The following is a 14,768-nucleotide window of genomic DNA, read 5'->3' on the forward strand; positions in this document are numbered from 1 at the left end:
GGCCTGAGAGGCCCACAATCTGCTTCTGTAAGCTGCAGAGCCAGGAAAGCCAAGCCAGTTATATAACCATCTGAGTGCAAAGGCCTGAGAACCAGGAGAGCAGATGGCGCAAATCTCAGTCTGAGGGCAGAAAAAAATGAGAAGATGTCCCAGCTCAAGCAATAAGGCAGAGAAAGAGAGAGAGAGAAAGAATTCTCCCTTCCTCTACCTTTTGTTCTAGTCAGCACCTCAAATTGGATGAGGCCCTGCACATTGGGAAGGGCAACCTGCTATACTCAGTCCATGGATTCAAATGTTAACCTCCTCCAGAAATACCCTCACAAATACAGCCAGAATCATATTTAATCTAGGCACCCCGTGGCCAGTCAGTTGACACATAAAATTAACCATCACACCTGCCTAAGCTCACAGAACTGGCAGGTAGCAGAGTCAGGATGTGACTTCAGGAGCCATGTTCCTGACTATGGTCCACACTGCCTTTTATTCAAACAAGCGGTGCTTTAAAAGGCAGAAAGAAGAAAGAAAAAAAGAAAAAGGACAATAAGTATATTATCCTCTTGGTTTAGGCCTATTTGCCTCATGTCTGTGGGGTGCTACAGCAGTCCCTTAACTCCCAAATCTTCTTTACTTTGTGCTTATATTACATAATATGCTATATACAGTACACACACACACACACACATATATGTCTCTGTGTGTATATACATCTATATGTATATGTGTGTGTGTTTGTATTAACACACTAAACCACCATCATGTATTATTACTGCTATTTCTGATTTTCCATCTAAAAATTGTTCTCATGTTATATATTTAAAACTAATACAATGTTATATGTCAATTATATCTCAATAAAAATATACACATATGTGTGTGTGTTGTGTATATACTATATATAGTATATTATATAATATACATATATATACAGAAGAGTTTCCCTGGTGGCTCAGATGGTGAAGAATCTGCCAGCAATGCAGGAGACCTGGGTTCGATCCCTGGGTTGGGAAGATCCCCTGGAGGAGGTCATGGCAACCCACTCCAGTATTCTTGCCTGGAGAACCCCCAGGGACAGAGGAGCCTGGTAGACTACTGTCCATGGGATCACAAAGAGCTGGACACAACTGAGGGACTAAGCCCACACATATATACATACCTCATGCCCACTGTTGCAGATTGACCTCCACTCACTTTTTTAAAACCTCAGTAGGTCCTCTTGTTAATAAATAATAAAAGCTGAACTCCTTTATTTGGCACTCAACATTTTGGCCAATACTGATTTTTCCAGGCTTATCTGTTACCCACAGATTTGAGGCAGAGACTCAGACATGACTTAGTGACTAAAGTACCACCATGTATTATTACTAGTGTTTCTGATTTTTCCATCTAAAAATTGTTCTCACATTGTACATTTAAAACTAATACAATGATATATGTCAATTATATCTCAATAGAAATAAATTTTATGTAAAAAAAGATAAAGATTATTTGATATTACACCCCTTACAGACAATTTGAATAAATTAAGTCACCTGACAAGTCTCTGAAAATGCAAAGGAAAACTGTTCTAGTATTTTAGACCAAAGATTTCCAACTTTCATTTGTTTATCACACAGTTCTAGCTATACCAAGAAAAAGTACATCCATCCATCCATTTATCTGTCTCTCCATCCACATCACCCAGTTCTCACACTCACACTCAGTACATGTACTAGAGTCAAAGCATTAAATGATAATGAAGTTTTATGTACTGATTTCAGAGAAATAAATGTAAAAAGAAATTCCAATATTTTCCCTGCATCAAGGAGGATAATTTTTTTTTCACTCTTTATCAATATTTTTTATTGAAGAATAGTTGATTTACAGTGTGTTAATTTTCGCTGTACAGCAAAGTTATTCAGTGATAGGTATGTGTGTGTGTGTATATATATATATATATATATATATATATATACATTCTTTTTATTTTTTATTTTTTTAATATAAAGTTATTTTATAACTAATTACTAATTACTTTACAATATTGTATTGGTTTTGCCATACATCAACATGAATCCACCACAGGTGTACATGTATTCCCTACCCTGAACCCCCCTCCTTCCTCCCTCCCCATACCATCCCTCTGGGTCATCCCAGTGCATCAGCCCCGAGCATCCTGTATCATGCATCGAACCTGGACTGGTGATTCGTTTCACATATGATAATATACATGTTTCAGTGCCCTTCTCCCAAATCATCCCACCCTCGCCCTCTCCCACAGAGTCCAAAAGACTGTTCTATACATCTGTGTCTCTTTTGCTGTCTCGCATACAAGGTTATCATTACCATCTTTCTATATTCCACATATATGCATTAGTATACTGTATTGGTGTTTTTCTTTCTGGTTTACTTCGCTCTGTATAATAGGCTCCAGTTTCATCCACTTCATTAGAACTGATTCAAATGTATTCTTTTTTATGGCTGAGTAATACTCCATTGTGTATATGTACCACAGCTATCTTATCCATTCGTCTGCTGATGGGCATCTAGGTTGCTTCCATGTCCTGGCTATTATAAACAGTGCTGTGATGAACACTGGGGTACACGTGTCTCTTTCAGTTCTGGTTTCTTCAGTGTACATGCCCAACAGTGGGATTGCTGGGTCGTAAGGCAGTTCTATTTCCAGTTTTTTAAGGAATCTCCACACTGTTCTCCATAGTGGCTGTACTAGGTTGCATTCCCACCAACAGTGTAAGAGGGTTCCCTTTTCAAGGAGGATAATCTTGTAACATCCTGGACATGATGACCCCACATAAAGACCACTGCTCTGTATAGGGGGCACAGAGGTAAAGGTATAACTGCTCTTCATATACTTCATGAACCAATTGAGACTTTCTTCGTAATTTTGTTTAAGGTGTATTTTAGGACCTCAGTTCAAAGCTCCTCAGTATTTTTGAATTATAAAGATATACACACATCCCTATTTATTCCTCCTATTTCTTCTCACTAGCCAAGATTTTAGTTCATAATATTTATAGGTAATATAAATATTTTAAAATTTTCAACTATTTTAACAGTGTCAGACTTTATTTTGGGGGGCTCCAAAATCACTGCAGATGGTGATTGCAGCCATGAAATTAAAAGATGCTTACTCCTTGGAAGAAAAGTGATGACCAACCTAGATAGCATATTCAAAAGCAGAGACATTACTTTGCCGACTAAGGTCCGCCTAGTCAAGGCTATGGTTTTTCCTGTGGTCATGTATGGATGTGAGAGTTGGACGGTGAAGAAGGCTGAGCGCTGAAGAATTGATGCTTTTGAACTGTGGTGTTGGAGAAGACTCTTGAGAGTCCCTTGGACTGCAAGGAGATCCAACCAGTCCATTCTGAAGGAGATCAGCCCTGGGATTACTTTGGAAGGAATGATGGTGAAGCTGAAACTCCAGTACTTTGGCCACCTCATGCGAAGAGTTGACTCATTGGAAAAGACTCTGATGCTGGGAGGGATTGGGGACAGGAGGAGAAGGGGACGACAGAGGATGAGATGGCTGTATGGCATCACGGACTCTATGGACGTGAGTCTGAGTGAACTCTGGGAGTTGGTGATGGACAGGGAGGCCTGGCATGCTGTGATTCATGGGGTCACAAAGAGTCGGACACGACTGAGCGACTGAACTGAACTGATTTTGAATGCCTATACTATATTTTAGAACTGAGACTGGGTTAGTTTCACAAGGTGCCCAATACTGTCTGTTACTAAACTGAGCAGGAGAGTCATGGGCCTGCCTAAGTGTCTCCCAGGGCTCGGGGAAAGGCTGTATCACTAAGCGAAATTTATTGAGGCATTGGGAACTACATAACATTGAGCTTTGAATCCATCAGGAGTTGTGTTTATTCAAGTACTGAGTATCCAATTATGAGATAAAAGACCAAAGAATATTAAGTGAAAGTCATTTAGTCATGTCTGACTCTTTGCGACCACATGGACTATACAGACCATGGAATTCTCCAGGCCACAATACGGAAGTGGGTAGCCTTTCCCTTCTCCAGAGGATCCCAACCCAGGGATCGAACCCAGGTCTCCCACATTGCCGGCAGATTCTTTACCAGCTGAGCCACAAGGGAAGCCCAAGAATACTGGACTGGATAGGCTACTGGGTAGCCTATCCCATCTCCAGGGGATCTTCCTGACCCAGGAATTGAACCAGAGTCTCCTGCATTGCAGGCAGATTCTTTACCAACTGAGCTATGAGGGAAGCCCAAAGAATATTAAGACCCCCCCTTTAAAAATTGTAAGTTCAAAAAAAAATAAATAAATAAAATAAAATAAAAATTGTAAGTTCTCTGAGGGCTAGAGTTCAAATAGCTTTGGAAAAATAATCACCTATTAAAGATTTTATGGGGAGCATCTCCAAATTAATCTTTTAAAGAATACCATCTGGTCTCTGAACTTAGAGCTTCTTGAAAATGACAACTGACCCCAAAGTCATTCTCTTTTGCTGATTTCTGCCTTGGGTTCCAGCAGCCCTCCCAATAAGTGTAAGATATTTGTAAGATTCATCATCTGTTATTACTCACTATATGTTAGGCTTCTAATGTAATAAACATATTATTTTAAATAGTACATTTTTAAACTTCCTATCCCCTTTTATGAATGTTTACTAAAGAATCATTACTAAGTCATTAAGGTAAGTATGATAATTTATTATTACATATTTGTTTTTCTACAAAATGAGAACAGCTTGTCTATAATGGTAACAGAATCTTCAAAAACATCTGTTTTGGAGTTAACTTCTAATAGGCCTCACATGGAACAATCTGTTCTCCGTGTACAGGACTCAATCATTGCTGGAATCCCTGAGAAAAGATGGCACCAAATCAACTACTGCTGTTTCAATTTATACTATTTTAAAATCATTTTATTTTTGGCTGTAGATGCTCTCTTCTTGAAATATACAACATATAAGAATTTTGCTAAATTCCACTTCTATAGTAAGACCAAACTATTAAATAGGGGAAACATATATAGTGCATTCAAAGAATGTAATTTTTTGCAAGTCTTTGAGGAGTTCTTGCCATTTGAAGAATTCCTGCAATGAATCAGGGGACCAGAAAGCTAAGTTGCAGTAATTTTTCATAATGTATGGGACAAATGTCTACAGAACTTTTGTTGTACGATTAACTGCAGTAGCAATTCATTTGCAACCAATTTCACACATAGTCTTCTGGTTTAACTTTATAAATACAAATGCAATCGAGCCAATCTTGCTGTGTAGACTAACCTTTGCTACTCAAGTGTGTTCGAGACTCCAGCAGCAAGGACTTGACATAGAAGCTTCTAGAATCATGGACTCTTAGCTCCACCCAGAATTAGAATCTGCATTCTAACAAGATCCTCAGATGATTCACATATCCCCATTAAAGTCTGAGAAATGTGATCTGTAGGGTGGCCTCCCCCAAACTCTGTTGTGGTGAAATTAGTGAAAAGTGGAGAATATGGTGAGTTTTTCATAAAGCTTAATGTATTCAGCTTTTTTTTTTAGTAGATATATGACCCACCTACATTCTTGGCATTATTCCTTATAAAAATGATGTTAATTTCAAATGATAGTAGTTTGGTTTTTACTTAGTAAAAAATTCAACAGTCTTATGACAGCTATTAACTCTTTACCTTGTAAAGGAAATAATCTGAGAATATCTGCTATGGCAAAGGCCAAAGTCCCTCACATGCTCTTTAGAACTGTCACCCCTCCTCCAGCCCCCATCCCCCACCATTGTCCTCCATTTAGTTCTCCAGCCACCAGGTTTTAGTCTTCACCTCCCACAGCTCTGGACTCCCTGAGTGAAGTTCCTTTGCTGGAAACCAGACCTCCATCTGACAAGTTCTTCACTTTCTTCAAGCCCAGCACAAAGTCTATACTTGTGAAGTCCTCCTCAATGGTGTTGCTATGATGCTTTGCTCACACTGTTATTATAGTGCTTTTCACATTGCATAAAATATTGCTCATTTAGATGTCAGTCAACACATCTAGACAGCATGCTCCTCAAAAACAGACACCACATTCTATCACTGTCTTCTCAGCTCCTAAGAAAGATACACACACACACACACACACACACACACACACACACATACACAAGCTCAAGCTCAATATGCATTTGCTGAGTGGCTTTGACATACTTGGAAATAAGCCCTGTTTGAAATAGTTATCATTAAATATTCTATTTGATAGAATGAAAATGGTCAATGGAAAGGGCTACTGGTCTAGATGACTAAATCTCCAAATCTGGTCTCAGTTTGCCCCTCACACATTATGTGACTTTGGTTGAGTCTTATTTGGTAGGTGTCTCAGTTTCTTTATTTGTAAGGCAAGAACACTTGCTTTACTTTACTTCACTGATTTATCCTGACAGTGAAAGGACTTATGAAAGAGTTTATCAAGTTGAAAGCTAAAATATTAAACAAAAGATTAGGTGTAAGTATGAGGCCATACTTTCTCTTTTATCATCCCACTAGAATGAAGACATACCAAAGTTGAATGCATAGAAACAGAGAGTAGAAAAGTGGTTGTTTGGGGATGAAGGCTGGGAGATATAGATAGAGGCTGATAAAAGGGAACATGCTTTCAGTTATAAGAGGAATAAAGTCTGAGGATCTAATGAATAATGTGATTCATTAGAATAGTTAATAATTTTTAACTACAGTTAAAAATACTATAATGTATAATTGACATTTGCTAAGAGAGTAGAACTTAAGTATTCTCACCAAAAAAAAAAAAAAAAGGTATATATGAAAGGTGATGGATGTGTTAATGAACTTGATGGTGGGAATCCTTTTAAAATGTATGTGAATATCAAATCATTACATTGTATACTTTAAATATATTATAATTTTGTCAATTGGACTTCCCTGGTGGCTCAGATGGTAAAGCATCTGTCTACAATGTGAGAGACCTGGGTTCGATCCCTGGGTTGAGAAGATTCCCTGGAGAAGGAAATGGCAACCCACTCCAGTACTCTTGCCTTGAAAATCCCATGGACAGAGGAGCTTGGTGCAGGCTACTATCCATGGGGTCTCAAAGAGTCAGGCATGACTGAGCGACTTCACTTTCTTTGATAACTCAGTAAAGATGGAAATAAAGGACTGAAAGTATACCATATATGAATATTAGGTAACTGCATTAGTTACTAGGGCAGGTTGCATAACAAATACTAAAGCATGAGTGGACTAAACAGTAGAAATTTATTCTCTCACAGTTTTAGGTGCTAGAAGTCTGAGTCAAGGTGCCAACAAGGTTGGTTTCTTCTGAGGCGCTTCTCCTTGGCTTGTGGATGGCATCTTCTCCCTGCAGCTTCACATGGTTCTCTCTGTCCATATCTGTGTCCTAATTTCCTTTTCAGGTAAGGAAACCAGTTACTAAACATTACTAATCCAATATTAGTAATATTGGATTCACATTCATTCTAATAACCTCATTTTAACCTTGTTTCCTCTATAAAAGTCCTATCTCCAAACGCAGTCACATTCTGAGGTGTCAGGAGTTAGAACGTCAGCATATGCACAAGAGACCATTCAGCCTATAAGTAATTATTTAACTTTGCATAGTAAGTATAAAGCTAAGGTATCTCCTATGTGGTTTATCCACTCCAAAAACCTGCTAGTTTTTTAAAAATTTTATTTATTTTTGGCTGTGCTGGGTCTTAGTTGCTGCACATGCGCTTTCTCTAGTAGCAAGGAAGGCTTACTCTCTAGTTGTGCATGGGATTCTCATTATGGTGGCTTCTCTTATTGTGGAGCATGGGCCCTAGGGCACAGGCTCAACATCTGTGGTGTGTGGGCTTAGTTGCCCCGTGGCATGTGGACTCTACCCTGCTACTGCTACTGCTAAGTCACTTCAGTCGTGTCCGACTCTGTGCGACCCCATAGACGGCAGCCCACCAGGCTCCCCCGTCCGTGGGATTCTCCAGGCAAAAACACTGGAGTGGGTTGCCATTTCCTTCTTCAATGCAGGAAAGTGAAAAGTGAAAGTGAAGTCACTCAGTCGTGTCCGAGCCTCAGCGACCTCATGGACTGCAGCCTTCCAGGCTACTCCGTCCATGGGATTTTCCAGGCAAGAGTACTGGAGTGGGTTGCCATTGCCTTCTCTGGAATCTACTCTGACCAGGGATCAAACCTGTGTCCCCTGCATTGGCAGGCAGATTCTTAAAGGCTGGATCACCAGGGAAGTCTGTTTCTAATTTTTTTACAACAGTGGGTAATTTCAGAAATGAAGGCAATGTTAAATTAACAGTGGTGAACCAAAACAGTTTATCCTTGGTAAATGGGATTTGATTCTAACATGATACAAATGTATCAATTTTCACAATATTTTTCAAGTTATAAAAATATAAGAGAAATATAGAAGTATAGGAAGAAAAATTTTAAGGCTTCCCTCTTCTAATGTGATCCTCTTAAGATGACCAATGTTAAGTTTGTATTTTTTCATATTAAAAAGGCTTGTATGTGAAAATTTACACTAAAACAGATGCACATATGGAGATTCCATATGGAGGTATTTTCATACTCATTTCACTTTTATCAGTCATGTCACCCATCTTAATATCCCAGTTTCATAATGCAGTTTCAGTGGAATTCATTTAACAACTCAACTTGACGGATAATCAACACCTTTCAATGAGGGGAGGGGCAAATAACATGACTTCCACTTGCCAATAATAGCAGAAAGCCCTAGCACTCAATTCTTTTCTTGTGTAGACCTTGCCCATTGGACTCCTAACAACTATTTCTAATTCCTTCCCTCTTGCCTTCTCAGAATATAGAAATAGGAACAAAATAGATGCTCACTTTCGTGGACTCCCTTGCAGCTAGCAGGGGAGATGTGACCTGATTTGTAAGCATAATATAAGGGAATTCACTTATACTGCTGAGAGTGATCTGTTTCTTCTCCTGATAAGAGGAAAGCTGTCTACAAATGGTTTTCTCTATCATTAGATAAAGTCTCATGAGGCTGCCAGGCCCAGAGGGAGGGCCAAGAAAACCACAGACATCCTCTGACATCCAAAAGAAGAGTTTCCCAGCAATTGGACTATGTTGAAAGGAGAAAGGTCTGTTCATCAAAATATACCAGGTGAATGTATTGTCAACCCACAGCTAGGGACTGACAATACATTTGATTTCTATCAGCATAACCAACAAGAGAGTCATAAAATGTGTTAGAAAATTGTATAAATCTGTAAAAAAAAAGAACAGACTTCACAGATGAGGATATCCAATTGGCTCATGTTCTTAGTTATATGAGAAACGCAAATTAAAACCACAATGAACACTATATACTCACCAGAATGGCTAAAACTTTAAAGCTTAAAATACCAAGTTTGGACAAGGATATGGAGCAAGTGAAATGTTCATACATTGTTGGTAGGACTGTAAATTAGTACAATTACTTTGAAATCAACTTGTCAGTTACTAAAAAAGATAGATATATGCATAGCTTATAACCAGCAATTGTGCTTCTAGATACATCCCCTATGGAAATGAAGACATCAACCACCCAAAAAACCTGCACACAAATGTTTGTATAGAAATGTTACTCACAACACCTAAAAACTGAAAATCCAAATATCCATCAACAGTAGAACAGATCAATTAATTGATCAATTAATCTTGGTATAGTCACACAATGAAGACAATGAACAACCTGGGTAAAATTTACAAACATAATATTGCACAAAAGAAACCATACTTAAGAAATACACACTATGTAATTCTATTTGCATAAAGTTTTTTTGAAAGAGGCAAAACTACCCTATAGTGTTAGAAGTCAGGAGAGTATTGGTAAATTTTAGGGAGGGAGAGGTAACTGGGAGAAGAATTGAGGAGGGCTTCTGGGATGTTGCCAAAGCTCTTTTTCCTGACCAGGCAGGTCACTTTGTGAAGACTGATCAAACTGTGTACTTATTATTCTGCACTTTCCTGTACATGTGTGTTATATTTCAACTAACAAAGTTTATTGATAAAGACATTACACTGAAAAACAGGATGGGAAGTTTGTGTCCCAAGAAAATATTTGAATTTTCCCTGTAAGAAATAAGGAGCTGGTGAAGACTTTTAAGCAGAAGAGTGAAGTGATCCAGCTGTACAGGCCCATGGGATAAACTAGAGTGGTGGTTAAGGGCAAGAGATTGGTAGGGAGAGCCGTAAGCAGCAATATTGTAGGAAAGAGAAAAAGGATGCTGTGCCCTTGGACCACCACAGTGATGACTGGAGTATCACACCAGAGAATGAATGTGAAAGCCTGCTGGACTACCACGATCTGTTGGATGCTATGACAATGCAGAGGATGAAGTTAAGAGAAAGACAAGTTGATTTGGAGCATGTTCTCATTGGGCTTCCCTGGTGGCTCAGCTGGTAAAGAATCTGCCTGCAATGCAGGGGACCTGGGTTCAGTCCTTGGGTTGGAAAGATCCCCTGGAGAAGGGAACAGTTAGCCACTCCAGTATTCAGGCCTGGAGAATTCCATGGACTGTACAGTCCATGGGCTTGGACATAACTGAGCAACTTTCACTTTACTTTGTGTTCTCATTACCAGGTGGTGCTAGTGGTAAAGAGCCCACCTACCAATGCAGGAGACATAAGAGGTGTGGGTTCGATCCCTGGGTCTGGAAGACCCCCCAGAGGAGGGTTGAGCAACCCACTCCAGTGTTCTTGCCTGGAGAATCCCATGGACAAGAGGAGCCTGGCAGGCTACAGTCTATAGGGTCTCAAAGTCAGACACAACTGAAGCTATTTAGCACACAGCATACTCATTACTCAAGTCACTGTCACTCAACGCAGGTATCTTGGAGGTGTCAGTGCTGTGGGCAGGAGAAGCAGATCCGACATCCTCACATCTCCCTTCCTCACTGTCCTGCCCCCAACCTAGCAGGAGGTGGCAAATACAGCCTCCTCTCAATGAAGCTAAATTTGCTATCTTTGTCCCTTGATGGTACCGCTGTCTTATTTTCTTTATATCCCAGTGTTTTAACAACCAGAAATGTTTACATTTCTATCAAAAGAATGCCAATCTAGCAGCACAACAAAAAAGCAAATACAAACCTCCCATAGTCAAGTGATCAAACAGCAGTTAACAGAATGAGGCAGAGTGAAATTCTGATGTGATGTGAATATGTGGCCTGGACCTCACCCTCAGGAAATAATCAGTGAAACCTGAAATCCAGACATTCTACAAGACTACTGGCCTGTCGAACTCTTTTAAAAAAGTCAATAATGTTCTAAATTAAAAGAGACTAAAGAGGCATCTGAAACTCCAATACTTTGGCCATCTCATGCAAACAGTTGATTCATTGGAAAAGACCCTGATCCTGGGAGGGATTGAGGGCAGGAAGACAAGGGGACGACAGAGGATGAGATGGCTGGATGGCATCACTGGCTCGATGCACATGAGTTTGGGTGAATTCTGGGAGTTGGTGACAGACAGGGAGGCCTAGAGTACTGCGATTCGTGGGGTCTCAAAGAGTCAGACATGACTAGGCGACTGAACTGAACTGAACGGAAAGAGGCATCACCAAGTGCAATATAGGAATTTTAAGTAGGAAAAAGCTATGGATGACATTCTCAGAAATTCTAAGTATAAATGATCTTTTGGACCAGTTTTTAGGTTTGAGATGTGATAGTGGGTATACATATGGAGACAGAATTTTCTCATTCTTAAGGAATACATGTTGAAACATTTAGCAATGAAGAGTCATGATGTCTGTAATTTACTTAGAAAAACAAATGCAAAAAACTGGTGTACATACCTTTTACCTGGTAAAAGGTATATTCAAATGTTTGTTGTACTCTTCTTTCAACTTTTCTGTAGATTTTAAATTTTTAAAAAGAGTAATATAAAGAAGAATCTCTAAGTATCATGTAATTAGTTCAGTCGCTCAGTCGTGTCCGACTCTGCAACGCCATGAATCACAGCACGCCAGGCCTCCCTGTCCATCACCAACTCCCAGAGTTCACTCAGACTCACGTGCATCGAGTCCGTAATGCCATCCAGCCATCTCATCCTCGGTCGTCCCCTTCTCCTCCTGCCCCCAATCCCTCCCAGCATCAGTCTTTTCCAGTGAGTCAACTCTTCGCATGAGGTGGCCAAAGTACTGGAGCTTCAGCTTTAGTATCATTCCTTCCAAAGAAATCCCAGGGTTGATCTCCTTCAGAATGGACTGGTTGGATCTCCTTGCAGTCCAAGGGACTCTCAAGAGTCTTCTCCAACACCACAGTTCAAAAGCATCAATTCTTTGGCACTCAGCTTTCTTCACAGTCCAACTCTCACATCCATACAGGACCACAGGAAAAACCATAGCCTTGACTAGTCGGCAAAGTAATGTCTCTGCTTTGAATATACTATCTAGGTGGTCATAACTTTTCTTCCAAGGAGTTCAGTTCAGTTCAGTTCAGTCGCTCAGTCGTGTCCAACTCATTGCGACCCCATGAATCACAGCACGCCAGGCCTCCCTGTCCATCACCAGCTCCCAGAGTTCACTCAGACTCACGTCCATCGAGTCTGTGATGCCATCCAGACATCTCATCCTGTGTCATGCCCTTCTCCTCCTGCCCCCATCCCTCCCAGCATCAGAGTCTTTTCCAATGAGTCAACTCTTTGCATGAGGTGGCCAAAGTACTGGAGCTGGAGCTTTAGCTTTATCATCATTCCTTCCAAAGAGTAAGCATCTTTTATTTCATGGCTGCAGTCACCATCTGCAGTGATTTTGGAGCCCAAAAAAATAAAGTCTGACACTGTTTCTACTGTTTCCCCATCTATTTCCCATGAAGTGATGGGACCAGATGCCATGATCTTCGTTTTCTGAATGTTGAGCTTTAAGCCGACTTTTTGACTCTCCTCTTTCACTTTCATCAAGAGACTTTTTAGTTCCTCTTCACTTTCTGCCATAAGGGTGGTGTCATCTACATATCTGAGGTTATTGATATTTCTCCTGGCAATCTTGATTCCAGCTTGTGTTTCTTCCAGTCCAGTGTTTCTCATGATGTACTCTGCATATAAGTTAAATAAGCAGGGTGACAATATACAGCCTTGACATACTCCTCTTCCTATTTGGAACCAGTCTGTTGTTCCATGTCCAGTTCGAACTGTTGCTTCCTGACCTGCATACAGATTTCTCAAGAGGCAGGTTAGGTGGTCTGGTATTCCCATCTCTTTCAGAATTTTCCACAGTTTATTGTGATCCACACAGTCAAAGGCTATGGCATAGTCAATAAAGCAGAAATAGATGTTTTACTGGAACTCTCTTGCTTTTTCGATGATCCAGCAGATGTTGGCAATTTGATCTGTGGTTCCTCTGCCTTTTCTAAAACCAGCTTGAACATCAGGGAGTTCATGGTTCACATATTGCTGAAGCCTGGCTTGGAGAATTTTGAGCATTACTTTACTAGCATGTGAGATGAATGCAATTGTGTGGTATTTTGAGCATTCTTTTGCATTGCCTTTGTTTTGGATTGGAATGAAAACTGACCTTTTCCAGTCTTGTGGCCACTGCTGAGTTTTCCAAACTTGCTGGCATATTGAGTGCAACACTTTCACAGCATCATCTTTCAGGATTTGAAACAGCTCAACTGGATTCCATCACCTCCACTAGCTTTGTTCGTAGTGATGCTTTCTAAGGCCCACTTGACTTCACATTCCAAGATGTCTGGCTGTAGATTAGTGATCACATCATCATGATTATCTGGGTCGTGAAGATCTTTTTTGTACAGTTCTTCCATGTACTCTTGCCACCTCTTATTAATATCTTCTGCTTCTGTTAGGTCCAGACCATTTCTGTCCTTTATCGAGCCCATCTTTGCATGAAATGTTCCCTTGGTTATCTCTAATTTTCTTGAAGAGATCTCTAGTCTTTCCCATTCTGTTCTTTTCCTCTATTTCTTTGCATTGATCGCTGAAGAAGGCTTTCTTATCTCTTCTTGCTATTCTTTGGAACTCTGCATTCAGATGCTTATATCTTTCCTTTTCTCCTTTGCTTTTCGCCTCTCTTCTTTTCACAGCTATTTGTAAGGCCTCCCCAGACAGCCATTTTACTTTTTTGCATTTCTTTTCCATGGGGATGGTCTTGATCCCTGTCTCCTGTACAATGTCATGAACCTCATTCCATAGTTCATCAGGCACTCTATCTATCAGATCTAGGCCCTTAAATCTATTTCTCACTTCCACTGTATAATCATAAGGGATTTGATTTAGATCATACCTGAATGGTCTAGCGGTTTTCCCTACTTTCTTCAATTTGAGTCTGAATTTGGGAATAAGGAGTTCATGATCTGAGCCACAGTCAGCTCCCAGTCTTGTTTTTGCTGACTGTATACAGCTTCTCCATCTTTGGCTGCAAAGAATAGAATTAATTTGATTTTGGTGTTGACCATCTGGTGATGTCCATGTGTAGAGTCTTCTCTTGTGTTGTTGGAAGAGGGTGTTTGCTATGACCAGTGCATTTTCTTGGCAAAACTCTATTAGTCTTTGCCCTGCTTCATTCTGCATTCCAAGGCCAAATTTGCCTGTAATTCCAGGTGTTTCTTGACTTCCTACTTTTGCATTCCAGTCCCCTATAATGAAAAGGCCATCTTTTTTGGGTGTTAGTTCTAAAAGGTCTTGCAGGTCTTCATAAAACTGTTCAACTTCAGTTTCTTCAGCGTTACTGGTTGGGGCATAGACTTGGATAACTGTGATATTGAATGGTTTGCCTTGGAGATGAACAGAGATCATGCTGTCGTTTTTGAGATTGCATCCAAGTACTGCA

At 40.1% G+C, this 14,768-nt stretch overlaps 1 long non-coding RNA gene across 1 annotated transcript; it reads right to left on the reverse strand.

Moving 5' to 3' along the window:
* Positions 1-4,663: 4,663 nt before the first annotated feature.
* On the reverse strand, positions 4,664-5,621 carry LOC120867646. Its single transcript, XR_005721956.1, has 2 exons — positions 5,258-5,621; positions 4,664-4,832 (listed from the first exon to the last, which is right to left on the reverse strand). It is a non-coding gene; the product is annotated as an uncharacterized LOC120867646 (long non-coding RNA).
* Between the last annotated feature and the right edge of the window lie 9,147 nt (positions 5,622-14,768).

This window comes from Oryx dammah, unplaced genomic scaffold (genome assembly GCF_014754425.2).
Source record: "Oryx dammah isolate SB20612 unplaced genomic scaffold, SCBI_Odam_1.1 HiC_scaffold_1, whole genome shotgun sequence".
NCBI lineage: Eukaryota > Metazoa > Chordata > Mammalia > Artiodactyla > Bovidae > Oryx > Oryx dammah.